Source organism: Ammospiza caudacuta, chromosome 9 (genome assembly GCF_027887145.1).
Source record: "Ammospiza caudacuta isolate bAmmCau1 chromosome 9, bAmmCau1.pri, whole genome shotgun sequence".
Classification (NCBI taxonomy): domain Eukaryota; kingdom Metazoa; phylum Chordata; class Aves; order Passeriformes; family Passerellidae; genus Ammospiza; species Ammospiza caudacuta.
Window position 1 is genome coordinate 6,446,596 of NC_080601.1, and position 11,976 is coordinate 6,458,571.

The 11,976-nt window shown below is 49.2% G+C and overlaps 1 pseudogene; it reads right to left on the reverse strand.

The window, feature by feature from the left end:
• Positions 1–2,142: 2,142 nt before the first annotated feature.
• On the reverse strand, positions 2,143–11,234 carry LOC131561314 (protein ecdysoneless homolog; annotated as a pseudogene).
• Positions 11,235–11,976: the final 742 nt, after the last annotated feature.

The following is an 11,976-nucleotide window of genomic DNA, read 5'->3' on the forward strand; positions in this document are numbered from 1 at the left end:
TTCCCAGCCCTGGCCGTTGTTTCCATCCCGCTGCAAGGAGCCCAGTTGTTCCCCAGTGTTCCTGCAGGAACCCAGGCCCAGGGGTCTGTGGGGTTTGCAGGGGCTCTCTTGGGGGTACCTGGGGGTGTCTGTGGCATTGGGGAGGGGGTCTGAGCTCTGGGGGTGTCTCTGGGGCTCCTGCTCTTTTCCCCTCATATTTCCCATCCTTTTTCCTCTCATGCTTCGCACCCTTTTCTCCTCACCTTTCTAGAGCTTTCTTTCTTCCTAAATGTCACCTTTACACCATTTTGCAGTCTCCATTTTTTAACTCTTCCCCCCTTTCCCTGCTGCTCTTTCCCCCTCATTTTTGCTGCCTGTTTTCCTGGTTCTTTCTGCCCTTCCTCCCCGTTTTTTGCTGCTTTTTTTCCCCAAATTTTGCCCTTTTTCCCCCTCCATTTTTCTTCTGCCCTTTTTTTGTCACCTGTTTTTGAGACCTTCTTTTCCACCCCTTTTCTACCAAATTTTTTTCCACCTTTTTTTTTTTGCTGCCATTTGTGCCTCTTTTTATCCAGCCTTTGTGGCCCCTCGATATAAATCCCTCAATGGAATCAATGGGGGTTTCTACCAATTTCAACCCTAAAAATAAGGCACATAGAGATTCCTTGCCAATGTAAACTTAAAGATGATGAAAATTGCAGGTTTGCTTTCATTTCAAACCTATAAAATTCCATCACAAAGAGTGTTCCCTGATCAATTTCAGCAAGAAAATGGGGATTCCCCATCCATTGATAGCCCTGAAATAATGGCCAAGGCAGGGTTCCTTTCCATTGATCCCCTCAGCATTGCAGGTGAATGGGGATTCCCCCAGGTGAAACGCAGACAATAAGGGAAAATTAACCAGTTAAACAACTCCAGAATACACTTGGACAGAAATCCATTGAAAGGGAACCACACACCACTTGTCATCCCTAATTAATTCCATCGGGCTTCCTTCACTAAAAACACTCTCAGAATTAAAAGAGGAGATGCCTGGTGTGTTACCTCAAAGCAGAGGAAGAGGCAGCATGGAAATGCTTCTTCTGCCATGGCAAACTCTGCTGGGAGCACTCCCAGAGCCTTGCAGGGCTCCCCTGGGAAGCTGCTGAACAAATGGAAAGAGTTGGGATGAGCAGAGCCCCAGAGAAATCCCAGCCCCACTGATGGAAAAGTCAGATTATCCAAGCAGCAACAGCAGCTGGAGTGTTTGCAAAAGAGCAGCTTTGTTCTGAACCCAGCTTAGGAGTTCTCCTCATGCACTAAGGGAGTCTCTCCATCTATTTGGACCTTTTCTATAGCACAGGCCACACAGCAGCTCAATGTGATCATGTTCTTCAACTCAATTATGTTTTAAAGTATCTAAACTTGATCTAGCTACTCATCAGTAGAGAATTTTATGTATTTTCAGAGTAAATTACCTTTCCTGGTCAAACACCAACCCTTCCCAAGGTTCAAGTACCTCTGTTTTCCACCACTAACTGCTCATTAGCCTTGTCTCAATTAAAAAACCTCTGTGAACCCCATTTTTCCACCGCAGATTTGTCTGAGTCTCTCACCTCTCAGCAGTCCAAATTCCTTGAAATTTAGCAGAACCTTCTTCACACTTCCCAGCTCTTGGTGTCCATCTCTAATCCCTGTCCAACCTGCCAGTGCTCTCCCTGAACTGCTGACAAAGTGAATTACACAACATCAGTGCAGGACAACTCATTAATTGCTGAATGAAAATGAAATAAAGAGAAATTAAGAAGCTGATTTGGACCCAGCAGGACTGCACTGCTGTTGTCTGTGTATCAAGAATTTCTATCTATTTTATTGCAAATTTAACTTGTTGAAACTAAAGTTGTCATATTTAGAAAAGATTGCTCATTCCACATGAAAGCAACAGGCTGCATGCCTTCCAGCCACATTTTCACTGAAAAAACCCCAAACTGCTCAGCCTGGGCTCACATCATGCCAGCAGTAGCTGTATATCAACATTCAGCGGTAATGGAATTCATTCAGAAAATGAACAATTACAAAAATACTTTCACTCCAAGAACCGAGGAAGTTATGCATATCTTAAAAAAAATTCAGTAATCAAGTTGTATTTTTGTTTTTATTGAAATAAAATTTAAAAATACTTCTGGCCAATATTTACAAATTTCATCCAATTACTCTTCCTGCAGTGTGGTATTTTCCCACCTGCCCCTGAAGGCAGCAGCATTTTCAGAACAAGAACTGCTCCCCACATATTGAACCCACTCAGCAATGGGTAAAAGGACATTTTAGAAACGTGGCAAATTGGATCACTGAATGGAAAAATGGGAGAGAGGTTTTGTAATAAAAGAAAACATCATTTGAGTCATGCATTCAACATCATTTTTCAGTTTTCTGAAATTGTGTCAGCACTGGGAAAATCTCATTTCCACCCAAGACAGTGTGCAAACAGAAGCTTTTGCAGGTGAATTCACTCTGCTGAAGTGACACATAATGAACAGAATGCTCCAAATTCAAACCTTTGGCCTCTTCTCCCCCATCCTGCTCGTGTATCTGTGCTCCATCTCCCCAGCAGCCATGTCTGGTGCCAAGGCTCTCCCTGCCTTGCTCAGCTGCCAGTGAGCTCTGTGCTCTCAGGTAAATTCACCCCCAGGCTCTGTAAAATGCTCGAGGTGGGTCCTGCCAGGCCAGCCTGGGCACTGTAGGACTCGAGCAGGTTTGCCACCAGGTTCATGTCCACATCCAGGGCTGCCAGCTCAGCAGCCTCAGCTCCACAGTCAGGGCCAGCACTCTCACATGGGGCTGCTCCAACAGAACCTGCCTGCAGGGAGTACAAAGAGAAAGCTTTATCAAATTGTATGAGCAGATTTAAGGGAAAAAAAAAAGGGTAAATCACAGGAGAAAAGAAACAACAATTGTGCAGCCAACAAAGTCCAGTACACTCCTGAGTCCTGACAGACAGGAATTCAGACACCAAATGCTCATGCCAGCTGGAAATCACCACTGTCCATTACCCACATTAAGTTGCAAGAGAAGGACACAAAGTGTTGCTGAGTCCTGGCTCAGCTTCCTATGGGAGAAAGCTACTACAGGAACTCACAAATGAAGCTGCAGCTGCTTGCCCTACTACCAAAAACAGAGAAAAGATGGGCAAACTAAAACTAAGCCTTGGAAAAGACGGGCAAATTCCAAGTTTAGGTAAGTTTCAGTTTATAAGAAATGTATGATGGTGCAGGTCCAGCACACTTTGCCTGCACGTGGGAAGGTTCCAATCCCATTACTCAGAATGGCCACTTGCAGCACATTTCCTGCTTGGAAATTACTGCTGCCAATCAGAGCCCAAGGCACACTCACCCCTCTCTTGTGGCTGCTGAAACTTTTCCCAACGTTGCTCTGTGCCAGCTCACGGTCCATCTCCTCCATGTACGCCTTGAGACTGCCCACGAGCTCCTCAGGAGACACCTTCTGCTCCTGCCTTCCATTCCCAGCATCCAGCTCTTCATCATCCTCAGCTGAGAAACCAAACTCCTCCTCCTCATCCACATCATCAGAATCCAGCTCCTCCGAGTCTGCCCCTGCACATGATTTGGTGTCAGTACAACAGCAAAGAAATCAGTGCTGGCTTTTGTTTCAAAGAAAGAAGCAATCTCACCCAAAATTCTGTCCAGGGCTTTGGTAAAAGAATCCACATCAAAGGTAACTTGGGATTCATCAGATGACCTGAAATATAAAAATATTTTTAAAGAAATAAAGCTTCTATGCTTGCCTAAGCCTGACACAGGCACAAGCCATAATGATGTCTCTCAAGACAGGATTGAAGTTGGGACATTTGAATTTAAAAATCCGCAGAAGTTTGAAGCCTGTATGGATGAGACATCAAACAGTGAGTGGAAGAATTCTTGGCATAAAAAGAGAAAAATTGTGAAGACCACAAAACCCAACTGAGGGACAGAGAGCAGCTCAGCTTGCAGCACTTGAACCTGCACCAGTGCCAGAGTGGCACCAAGCTGATTTAAAGCAAGTACAGGGTCACTGCTCTGCCTTTGCTTCAGGCCCTGCTCAGCACAGCACCTTCAAACTCTGATTCTCTGCATCACAGAACCAAGCACAGGGCTGCAGCACAGTGCAACATTCCACACCAGAGCCAAACTCCAGGCGCTACTACCATGGCATTTCTGCTCCTTCATGCGTGGATACTTTGGACACAAAAGCCTTCATGCTCTCAGCAACTGTTTCCAAGCCATAGTTTTGCTCCTCCTCATTTGGGGAAGGAAGGGACTCATTTCTTGTCTCCTTCAGCATCTGATCCAGAGCACCTGGTGTCATATCCAGCCAGCTGCCATCTAAAAGGACACAGCACAGATCTGTTACTCTGCACAAGCCTGCTGGCCCACAGGCCCAAACCAGCTGACTGACAGGGCTGCAACCATCCTGCAGCTCAGTTCTGCAGTTCAGCTCTTGTGCTGGTCCTGGCTCACACACAGCAAAGGCACAGAGAGGCTGAGAAGAACTGAGTGCAGATTTCTTGTCACTACTTACAAACTCTGCTTTGCAGAGCTCAAACTCAGAGAGACCATTCAGTCACTGGGAAGCCTTTGGCCACTCAGTGGAGGAAGAAAGGCTCACTCTAAACTGGGAGAGCCAACCCAGTGTTTAGTCTTGAGGAAGGCTGGATTTGCTCTCCCTTCACAGCTGTCAGCATTGCCCCTCTCCCCCCACAAATAACCATCTGTAATAGGAATAATTCCCCATCCAGCTCACCATCCTCTGCAGGAAGACAAGCTGCTTCTCTCTCCAATTCCTTCAGATCAATGGGGGTTGTCTGTAGTAGTGCCAGGATTTCATCACCTGGGCTCACTTCATCACAGCTGGAAGAAAAACCAAACTCAATTTACTGAAATGGATTCAATGGGATCACATGCTCTGCATTCAGGTTTTCACTTGAATTCTTCATTTTTCCTTCTGTGCAAACACATCAAAAAGGGAAATGAATCTGGGGGAAGTACCAGAGCACTACCAAGAGCATTGGCCAAGGCTCTTTTTCTTTACATTTCATTTGCCTTGGTAAATATTAAGATTACCAGATCCCAAACACCACAGACTGGAAACTCAAAAAATAACATCAAGATATTATGGGCTGGCAAAGCCTCAGATATTTCTGTAGTGATTTAGCTTTTGGATTTGATCTTCCAGAGAAATCCACAGCCAGCTCCTTGAGCAAAGGAGACAGATTACCCTGTATTCATTATTCACTGGGACTGCTTTTCAATGAAACTTTTCTACACTTTGTACAGTCAACCAAGCAAAAATTGCATTGCAGTCACCACTTGGAATCCACTTGGAAGAGCTCAGCATTTCACAAAACCAAGATAAAAGAGTTACTCAAGCCAGAACTTCTCCCACTGGAGCATTCCAGAGGAATTAGTACTTGTATGTCCTGGCCACAGCTCCCATGTTCAATGTGCAGTGGAGAAAAGGGTTCAGGTGTTTGTGACAAGGATTTCAAAGGTCACTTACAGGATTTGTAGGGTATATGACACTCATGATTTTCAAGCAGCTCTCACCTTTCTGGCACTGCAACAGATTGCTGGAAGTGATCTTCTGCCATGTGCAACAGCTCCAGGTACTTGGCTGATCCTTCCATTTCTCCCTATTGAATGCAAGTCACAGCCATGAACCCAAACAATTCCAGGCTTCCTAAGGGTGACTGTTGGTCACACAGAAATGCTGAGAGAACCAGAACAACTAAAAACTCTTGGCCATGTACATTTGGAACCCAATACAGCAAAGGGGCACTCCTGTATTTGAAGTATATTAAAGGATATTAACCTAAGAATCTCAATAAAGTTGTCCAATATTATAACCCTCAAGTAGGTAGTCAATTTATGTCCAATTTATTAACTTCAAAGAAGTAGTCAAAGGCATCTTTTAAAATAAAAACCCACAGAACCTCACCAGAACCCCCAGAACCCACAAAAACCACACACACATCAAAATTACACTTGCATGGGCCCAGATAGGTCTATGGTGTTATGTATGGATCTTGAAGAATATTGAATTCTAGAGGGGTAGAAATGAAATGTAAACCAGTGAAATCAGTTACACCTCACACAATCACATGTGGGGGTTTTCTTCACTCAAGTGTATTTCTTCCCTTGCTTTAGATGAATGAATCAATCCCCACATCTTGCTTTTTCCTTTTTAATTTCCAAAATAAATTCCTTTCAAAGGGGAACAAACTGCACATGTCCCCTTTAAACACATTAATTCATTTCCCACAGAGATAAGGATTCAAGCTCCTTACACCAGTTCAAGGGTTAAAATGTATTTTTCCTGCAATGTTTAAAAGCCACAGACACTGAAATACTCACATACCTTGAAATAATCCTTCTCCTTCAAGCTCCTGAGGAATCTCTCCCACAGGGGACCCCTTAACACATTTCTCTTGGCGTCAGGAGCCACTTTACTGCTCTTGGAGCACAAAATTTCAAAGCCATGAGCCTGCAGACAAAAGATGCAACAACAAGAGGTTCTCAAGGTGTGACAGACTTTGCTCACATTTCTCTGGACAAGCAGGCAACCTCCAGACAAGGACCCGTTCCCTGCACATGCATGAGCCAAGGCCAAAATGCCCCAGGAATCATTCCCAGCTTCATGCCCAGCTCGCAGGCTCTGTACTGAGGATGAGCTGGGGCGGGCAGGGTGTATCCACTGCGTCTGTCTGGAACAAACTGCTGCTGCACCAGCTGTGCATACAAACACCGAGTGAAAGTCACCTGCAACAGCCAGAGCAGAAACAAACACTCCCTGCAGCGGGACTGGGCTGGGGACAGCCAGCAAACTCCCTCCAGGTCACCAGAGTGCCTTTGAAGGCACCCATATTACAGGCATTGCTTGCGACTGCATTCAAAATACATCTTAGAAAGATTTTTCTGATAAATTGCTTTTCAGGCCGTATAAAGTTTGTCCCAAATTGAAATACCCACGTAAATACGAACTTTTGTCAGTATAAATACATTTGGAAAAACCCTCAGTGTTTTGCATTCGCATTAACAAGGTGTATTTTCAATTAAAATGACATTCGATTAAAAGATTTCAGCAACAGTTTTGAAGTCCAAAATTTGACTCTAAAGCTTCTTTTCAGGAGTCTATTGGTACAACTCTGTAACAAAATGCATCAGATACAACATTGCTTGGACAGTGCTCACACAACACTTCAGGAAAGCTTTCCCAGAGCTCTGAGAGCACAGCTGAGAAGGTGAAAAGCCTGGCAGTGAGCCACTGGTTGGGAGCAACTGCTCCCGTTGGCCGGCAGGGCTGGCAAACTGCTCTGATCACACAAGGAGATCAATTTACTGAGCAGGCACTTCAGCAGAGGAACTGCTATCACAACCTCTGGATTCAGAAACAATTCTCTCAGGATCAGCCCCCTGAAAGTCCAGCCACACCGATCCAGAGCAGCTCTCAATGCAAGGACCTGGAAATTCACGCCTACAGGAGCACACGGCAGGGCCGTCAGCGGCTCTGAGAGCACTTACCAGGGCCATCACTCGCTGCTCGGCAGGGAAGGCTCTGAACGGGCGCCGGCAGGCCCCCAGATCGCCCGGCTCCCGCAGGTAGAAGGCCTGGACGGCCGCAGCCACCAGGGACGGGCGCAGCCGCAGCACGGCCGCGATCCCGGCCGGGAGGAAGCAGCGGGCTCGGTGCAGCGAGGCCTGGATCTTCCCGGGATACCTGAGCGGCAACAGAGCGTGGGGAGGGCACTGCCCGTTAACCACTCCTTCTTCAGCAGGAGGCCCCTTCCCTTTAATATTGACTGGGATCATGGCTCAGATTAGTCTGGAGTTAAAACCTGGCCAGTCTAATGCCTAGAATGGCTGTTTCTATCATACATATTTATAGAAGTGTACATGGCTCATAAAATTGAATCCCCCACATGGGTAAGATGAGTCCCTGTGGACTTAACCAACATACCCAGCTATCCAGTATTCTTTGCCATATTTGCTGTCAAATCCTTGCAAAAAATAAAGCACAGGGTGGAGCACAGCTGTGACAAGCTGAAGACCTGACAATTTTGCTTGTGCTACATCTTAGATCAAATCCTTTTGTTCCTCAGGCACAGGGCTCCTAAAAGATCATGGAACTTTCAGAGGTTTCAGTCTAAGGAAGATGTGAAGGAAGAGTAACTCTTGTCATTGTCAGGGCTGGAATTACAGCAGTGAACCAGTTTCACATCCCCACACCACAGACTACAGGACACTGATCCCCCTCTTTCCAAGAGTGCCACAGAAAAACCTCCAGCTGCTGGTTTCTGAAAAGGAACCAACTTGATCCCATCTGCTGGGGAAACGTTTAGAGCCCAGGGAGCACAGACCCAAACCCCACAGCTGCAGGAGCCAAGTGCAGCCCCACGTACCCATGGAGGCGTTTATTGAGCGCAGCTCTGATGGGCTCTGCAGCCAGGAACTCCTCGGCGCGGGTGGATAACAGAGCCAGCGCCTGCGGCACCGTAGCACGGGGAGCAGAGAGGGCCCAGCCCTGCTCCCAGGGCTCCCCCGGCGCAATGATGTGCAGCTCTCCTTTGTAAAAGAACACCTGGCAGGCAGGAATGCTCCCGTCACACAGGGCAGGAGCACTCACACACACAGCCATGGAACAGTTCACTGCACACACAAATGCATCTGCTTGGACACTGACAATAGAAAGGACAAACAGAGAACCAAGGCAGGAAGCAGCAGAGCTTTTCTAAAAAGGTTATTTGAGATGCCAGAGACCACGATCCAACCAGGAAAAATCCCTGTTTTAACTACAACAAATTTCATCAAATATATCTTGGTTCCCTAACAAGAATAATTGTTACACATGTCTTCAACTGGAGAAGTGCTTCAGGAGAACCAGCACAGCCTAACTGCTTCAGAACATCCCAGCATTAAAAAGCAGCATTTCAGGTGTCACATGCGACCTCTGCTGGTTCCTGATCCTAAAAAAAGCCCTGAATGCAACGTTCTCAACTCCCTCACTCTGTCTGTTCCCTCAAACAAAGCAAAGTATGAGCCTGACACTCCAGGTACACACTTGCAATCAAATTTGGTGTTGTGTTCCAGCCCTTGTAAGAATCTTGGAGTAGGGGAAAAAGAATTGAACAACTTTTTGCTAATGACCAAATTAATGACCTCCATTCTAATCCACTGCCATTAGCAGCCATCCATATCCAGGTGAAGGTGTCTGCTCATTATTTCACCTGGACCAGACAAAGCCTGTGTCCTTACAGAGACAGCAACACTCCAGCCCTGAGCATTCCCTACTCTGAGGGCAACAAATCCTCTGGCCTAAACACTCCACAATATTGTAAAAAACAAAGAAATCATCCAAATGGCTCTAGCAGAGCTTGAAAGTTCAGGAGGATACACAAGTGCTCCTGAAGGGAACAACAGTCAGGCACAGACAGCACTCTGGATTTTCAGAGGCAGTCAGACCACTTGGCTAGAGGTGCAAGAGAAAACTCCAGCTGCTACAGAAAAGGCCACTGGCTCCCCCTTGCCAACTGCACACAAGTTTTACTCATCCTGTTTTTATGTTCTCAGGATTCAGCCACTTTGGGAGAAAATCAGCTGCTTCTATCAAGAGAAACTCTCCATCGTTGTCATCAATACTGGCCAAGGAGAAATTGGAAATTCAGCAGGAAAAGCCTTGCAGAGCACAACAGCACACTTCTGAATCCATGTCTGCTGGTTTTTTTTTTTTTTTTAATATTCACAAACCCATAAAAAGGCTTAGGTTAGAAGGGATCTTAAAGATCAACACCGGGTTCCAACACCCTTGTCACAGCCAGGCACACCTTCCACTAGCCCAGGCTGCTCCAAGCCCCATCCAACCTGCCCTTGGACACTTCCAACGTGTCTGGGATGGGGAAACACCTCCAAGGATGGGCCGTGGTAAGACAGGACCTTCAGAGCACAGGCACTGCCCCTTGGCAGCCCTCCCACTAAAGCAGCTCAGCAGCACCCGCCTTACCTGGCTGCCAGCCCCGGCAACTCCCTGCTCATCTCCCGCAGCAGCTACACAATGAACCACTCATCCTCCACGTTATCCCCGAACACCGCGGTGCCGCCCAGCTGCGCCGGGATCTCGCCTGCACGGGGCACAGAGAGGAGAGGCGGCTCAGCAACGCCGTGCCCGGGAACAGATTGTCCACACGGGCTGCGGAGTCTCCCTCACTGCGGATATCCCAGACCCTGCTGACAGAATCTTGTGTCCTGTGCTCGGGGACGGCCCCGCTGCAGCAGGGAGGTGGCACCAGATGCCTCACTGGGTTAACCCGTGCTGTGACACCGAGAGTCGGGGAAGCCGCCGGGTCCCCCTCACACGCTCCCGGTTCCAGCCCGCCGGGTCCCCTCACACGCCCTCGGTTCCCGGCCGCCGGATCTTCCTCACACGCCACAATTCCCCCTCAGACGCTCCTGGTTTCAGGCCGCCGGGTTCTCCTCACATCCCAATTCCCCATCACACACTGTCGGTTCCCGGCCGCCGGATTCCCCTCAAACGATCCCGGTTCCCCCTCACACACTCCTGGTTTCTGGCCGCCGGGTTCCCCTCACACTCCCGCCCCGGGTCCCCCTCACACGCCGTCAGTTCCCGGCCGCCGGTCTCTCCTACAAAGATCCCGATTCTCGGCCGCTGTGTGCCCCTCACATGGCCTCGGCTCTCCCTCACTCGTTCCTGGTTCGAACTCGCCGGGTCCCCCTCTCAGGCTCCCGGTTCCCGGCCGCCGGGTCCCCTCAAACGATCCCCGTTCCCCCTCACACGCTTCTGGTTCCAGGCCGCCAGGTTCCCCTCACAACCCCCGGTTTCCCTTCACACGCCCTTGATTCCCGGCCACCGGGTCCTCCTCACACGGCCCAGATCCCTCTCACATGTCCTCAGTTCCCTCTCACATGTCCTCAGTTCCCTCTCAAATGTCCTCAGTTCCCGGCCGCCGGGTCCCCCTCCCAGTCCCCCCACTCCGGGCGCTCCTCCCGCCGCGCCTCCCGGCCCGCTCCCGGCTCACCGCGGCCCGGCACGCAGCGCAGGCGGAACGGCTGCCGCTGCCACACGCAGGCGGCCAGGAGCGGGGCCAAGCGCACCAGGGCCAGCTCAGCGCAGCGCCGCAGCAGCGCCTCGCCGCCCGGGCCCGCCGCCGCCGCCGCCAACAGGCGGGAGCGCACCGCGTCCTCGGGCAGCGCCGGCCGCCGCAGCGCCTCCATCGCGCCGGGGCCCAAAGCGCTCCGCCCCCGGGGAGGAGCGGCGCGATGGCGGCGGCAGCGCTGCGCTCTGTGCCCGGAGCCGCTGCGTGTTCACGGGCAGGGACCAAACCGGCTGGGCCGGTTGCGTTAGAATGTAGTGCCAGCCTTGCCTTTCCTCCTCCCTTCTTTTCTCTTTTCTGTTTGAATCTGAAGAGGCTGCAGCTGCCTCCCGTTTTCCTTCCAGGTCCTGTTTCCCAGACCTTGTTCTTTCTTTATAAAACCCTTGATAACCCGTTCCCCACTTAAGGTTTTGTTGCATCCTTGTTTTCAAAGTTTCTGGCTGCTGTGGGTGAAGGTCTGGCTTTGACGAGCACACCCTGCGCCAGAAAGCAGCCTTGCAGTTATCCCAATCTCCTGCTACTGAGGGCTTCCTTAGGCTCCTTAGGCTGAAAAGAAAAATGTCCAGGAAGCTTTTCCTTTCTTGAGATTAGAATGGTTTCTACAAGTCCTTGAGATGTGAACATGATGGTTAAAAACCTGCTGTGCAAATGAAGGCTTTTCCTGCTGTGTTCTGTTTTCTACCAGTGGCAGGAGGAGATGCACAGAGAGCTTTTACTGACACCGAGCGCCTGGCCCAGCCAAGGCCAAGAATCCCTGCGGTAATTCACAGTTGAGACCCCCAGAAGCGGCTTCCCCGGGTCTGTGCTTCTTCTCCAGCTTACTGGCCTTAGGCCCTTTTTCTTAGCAAGGTTTTTGCAGGACA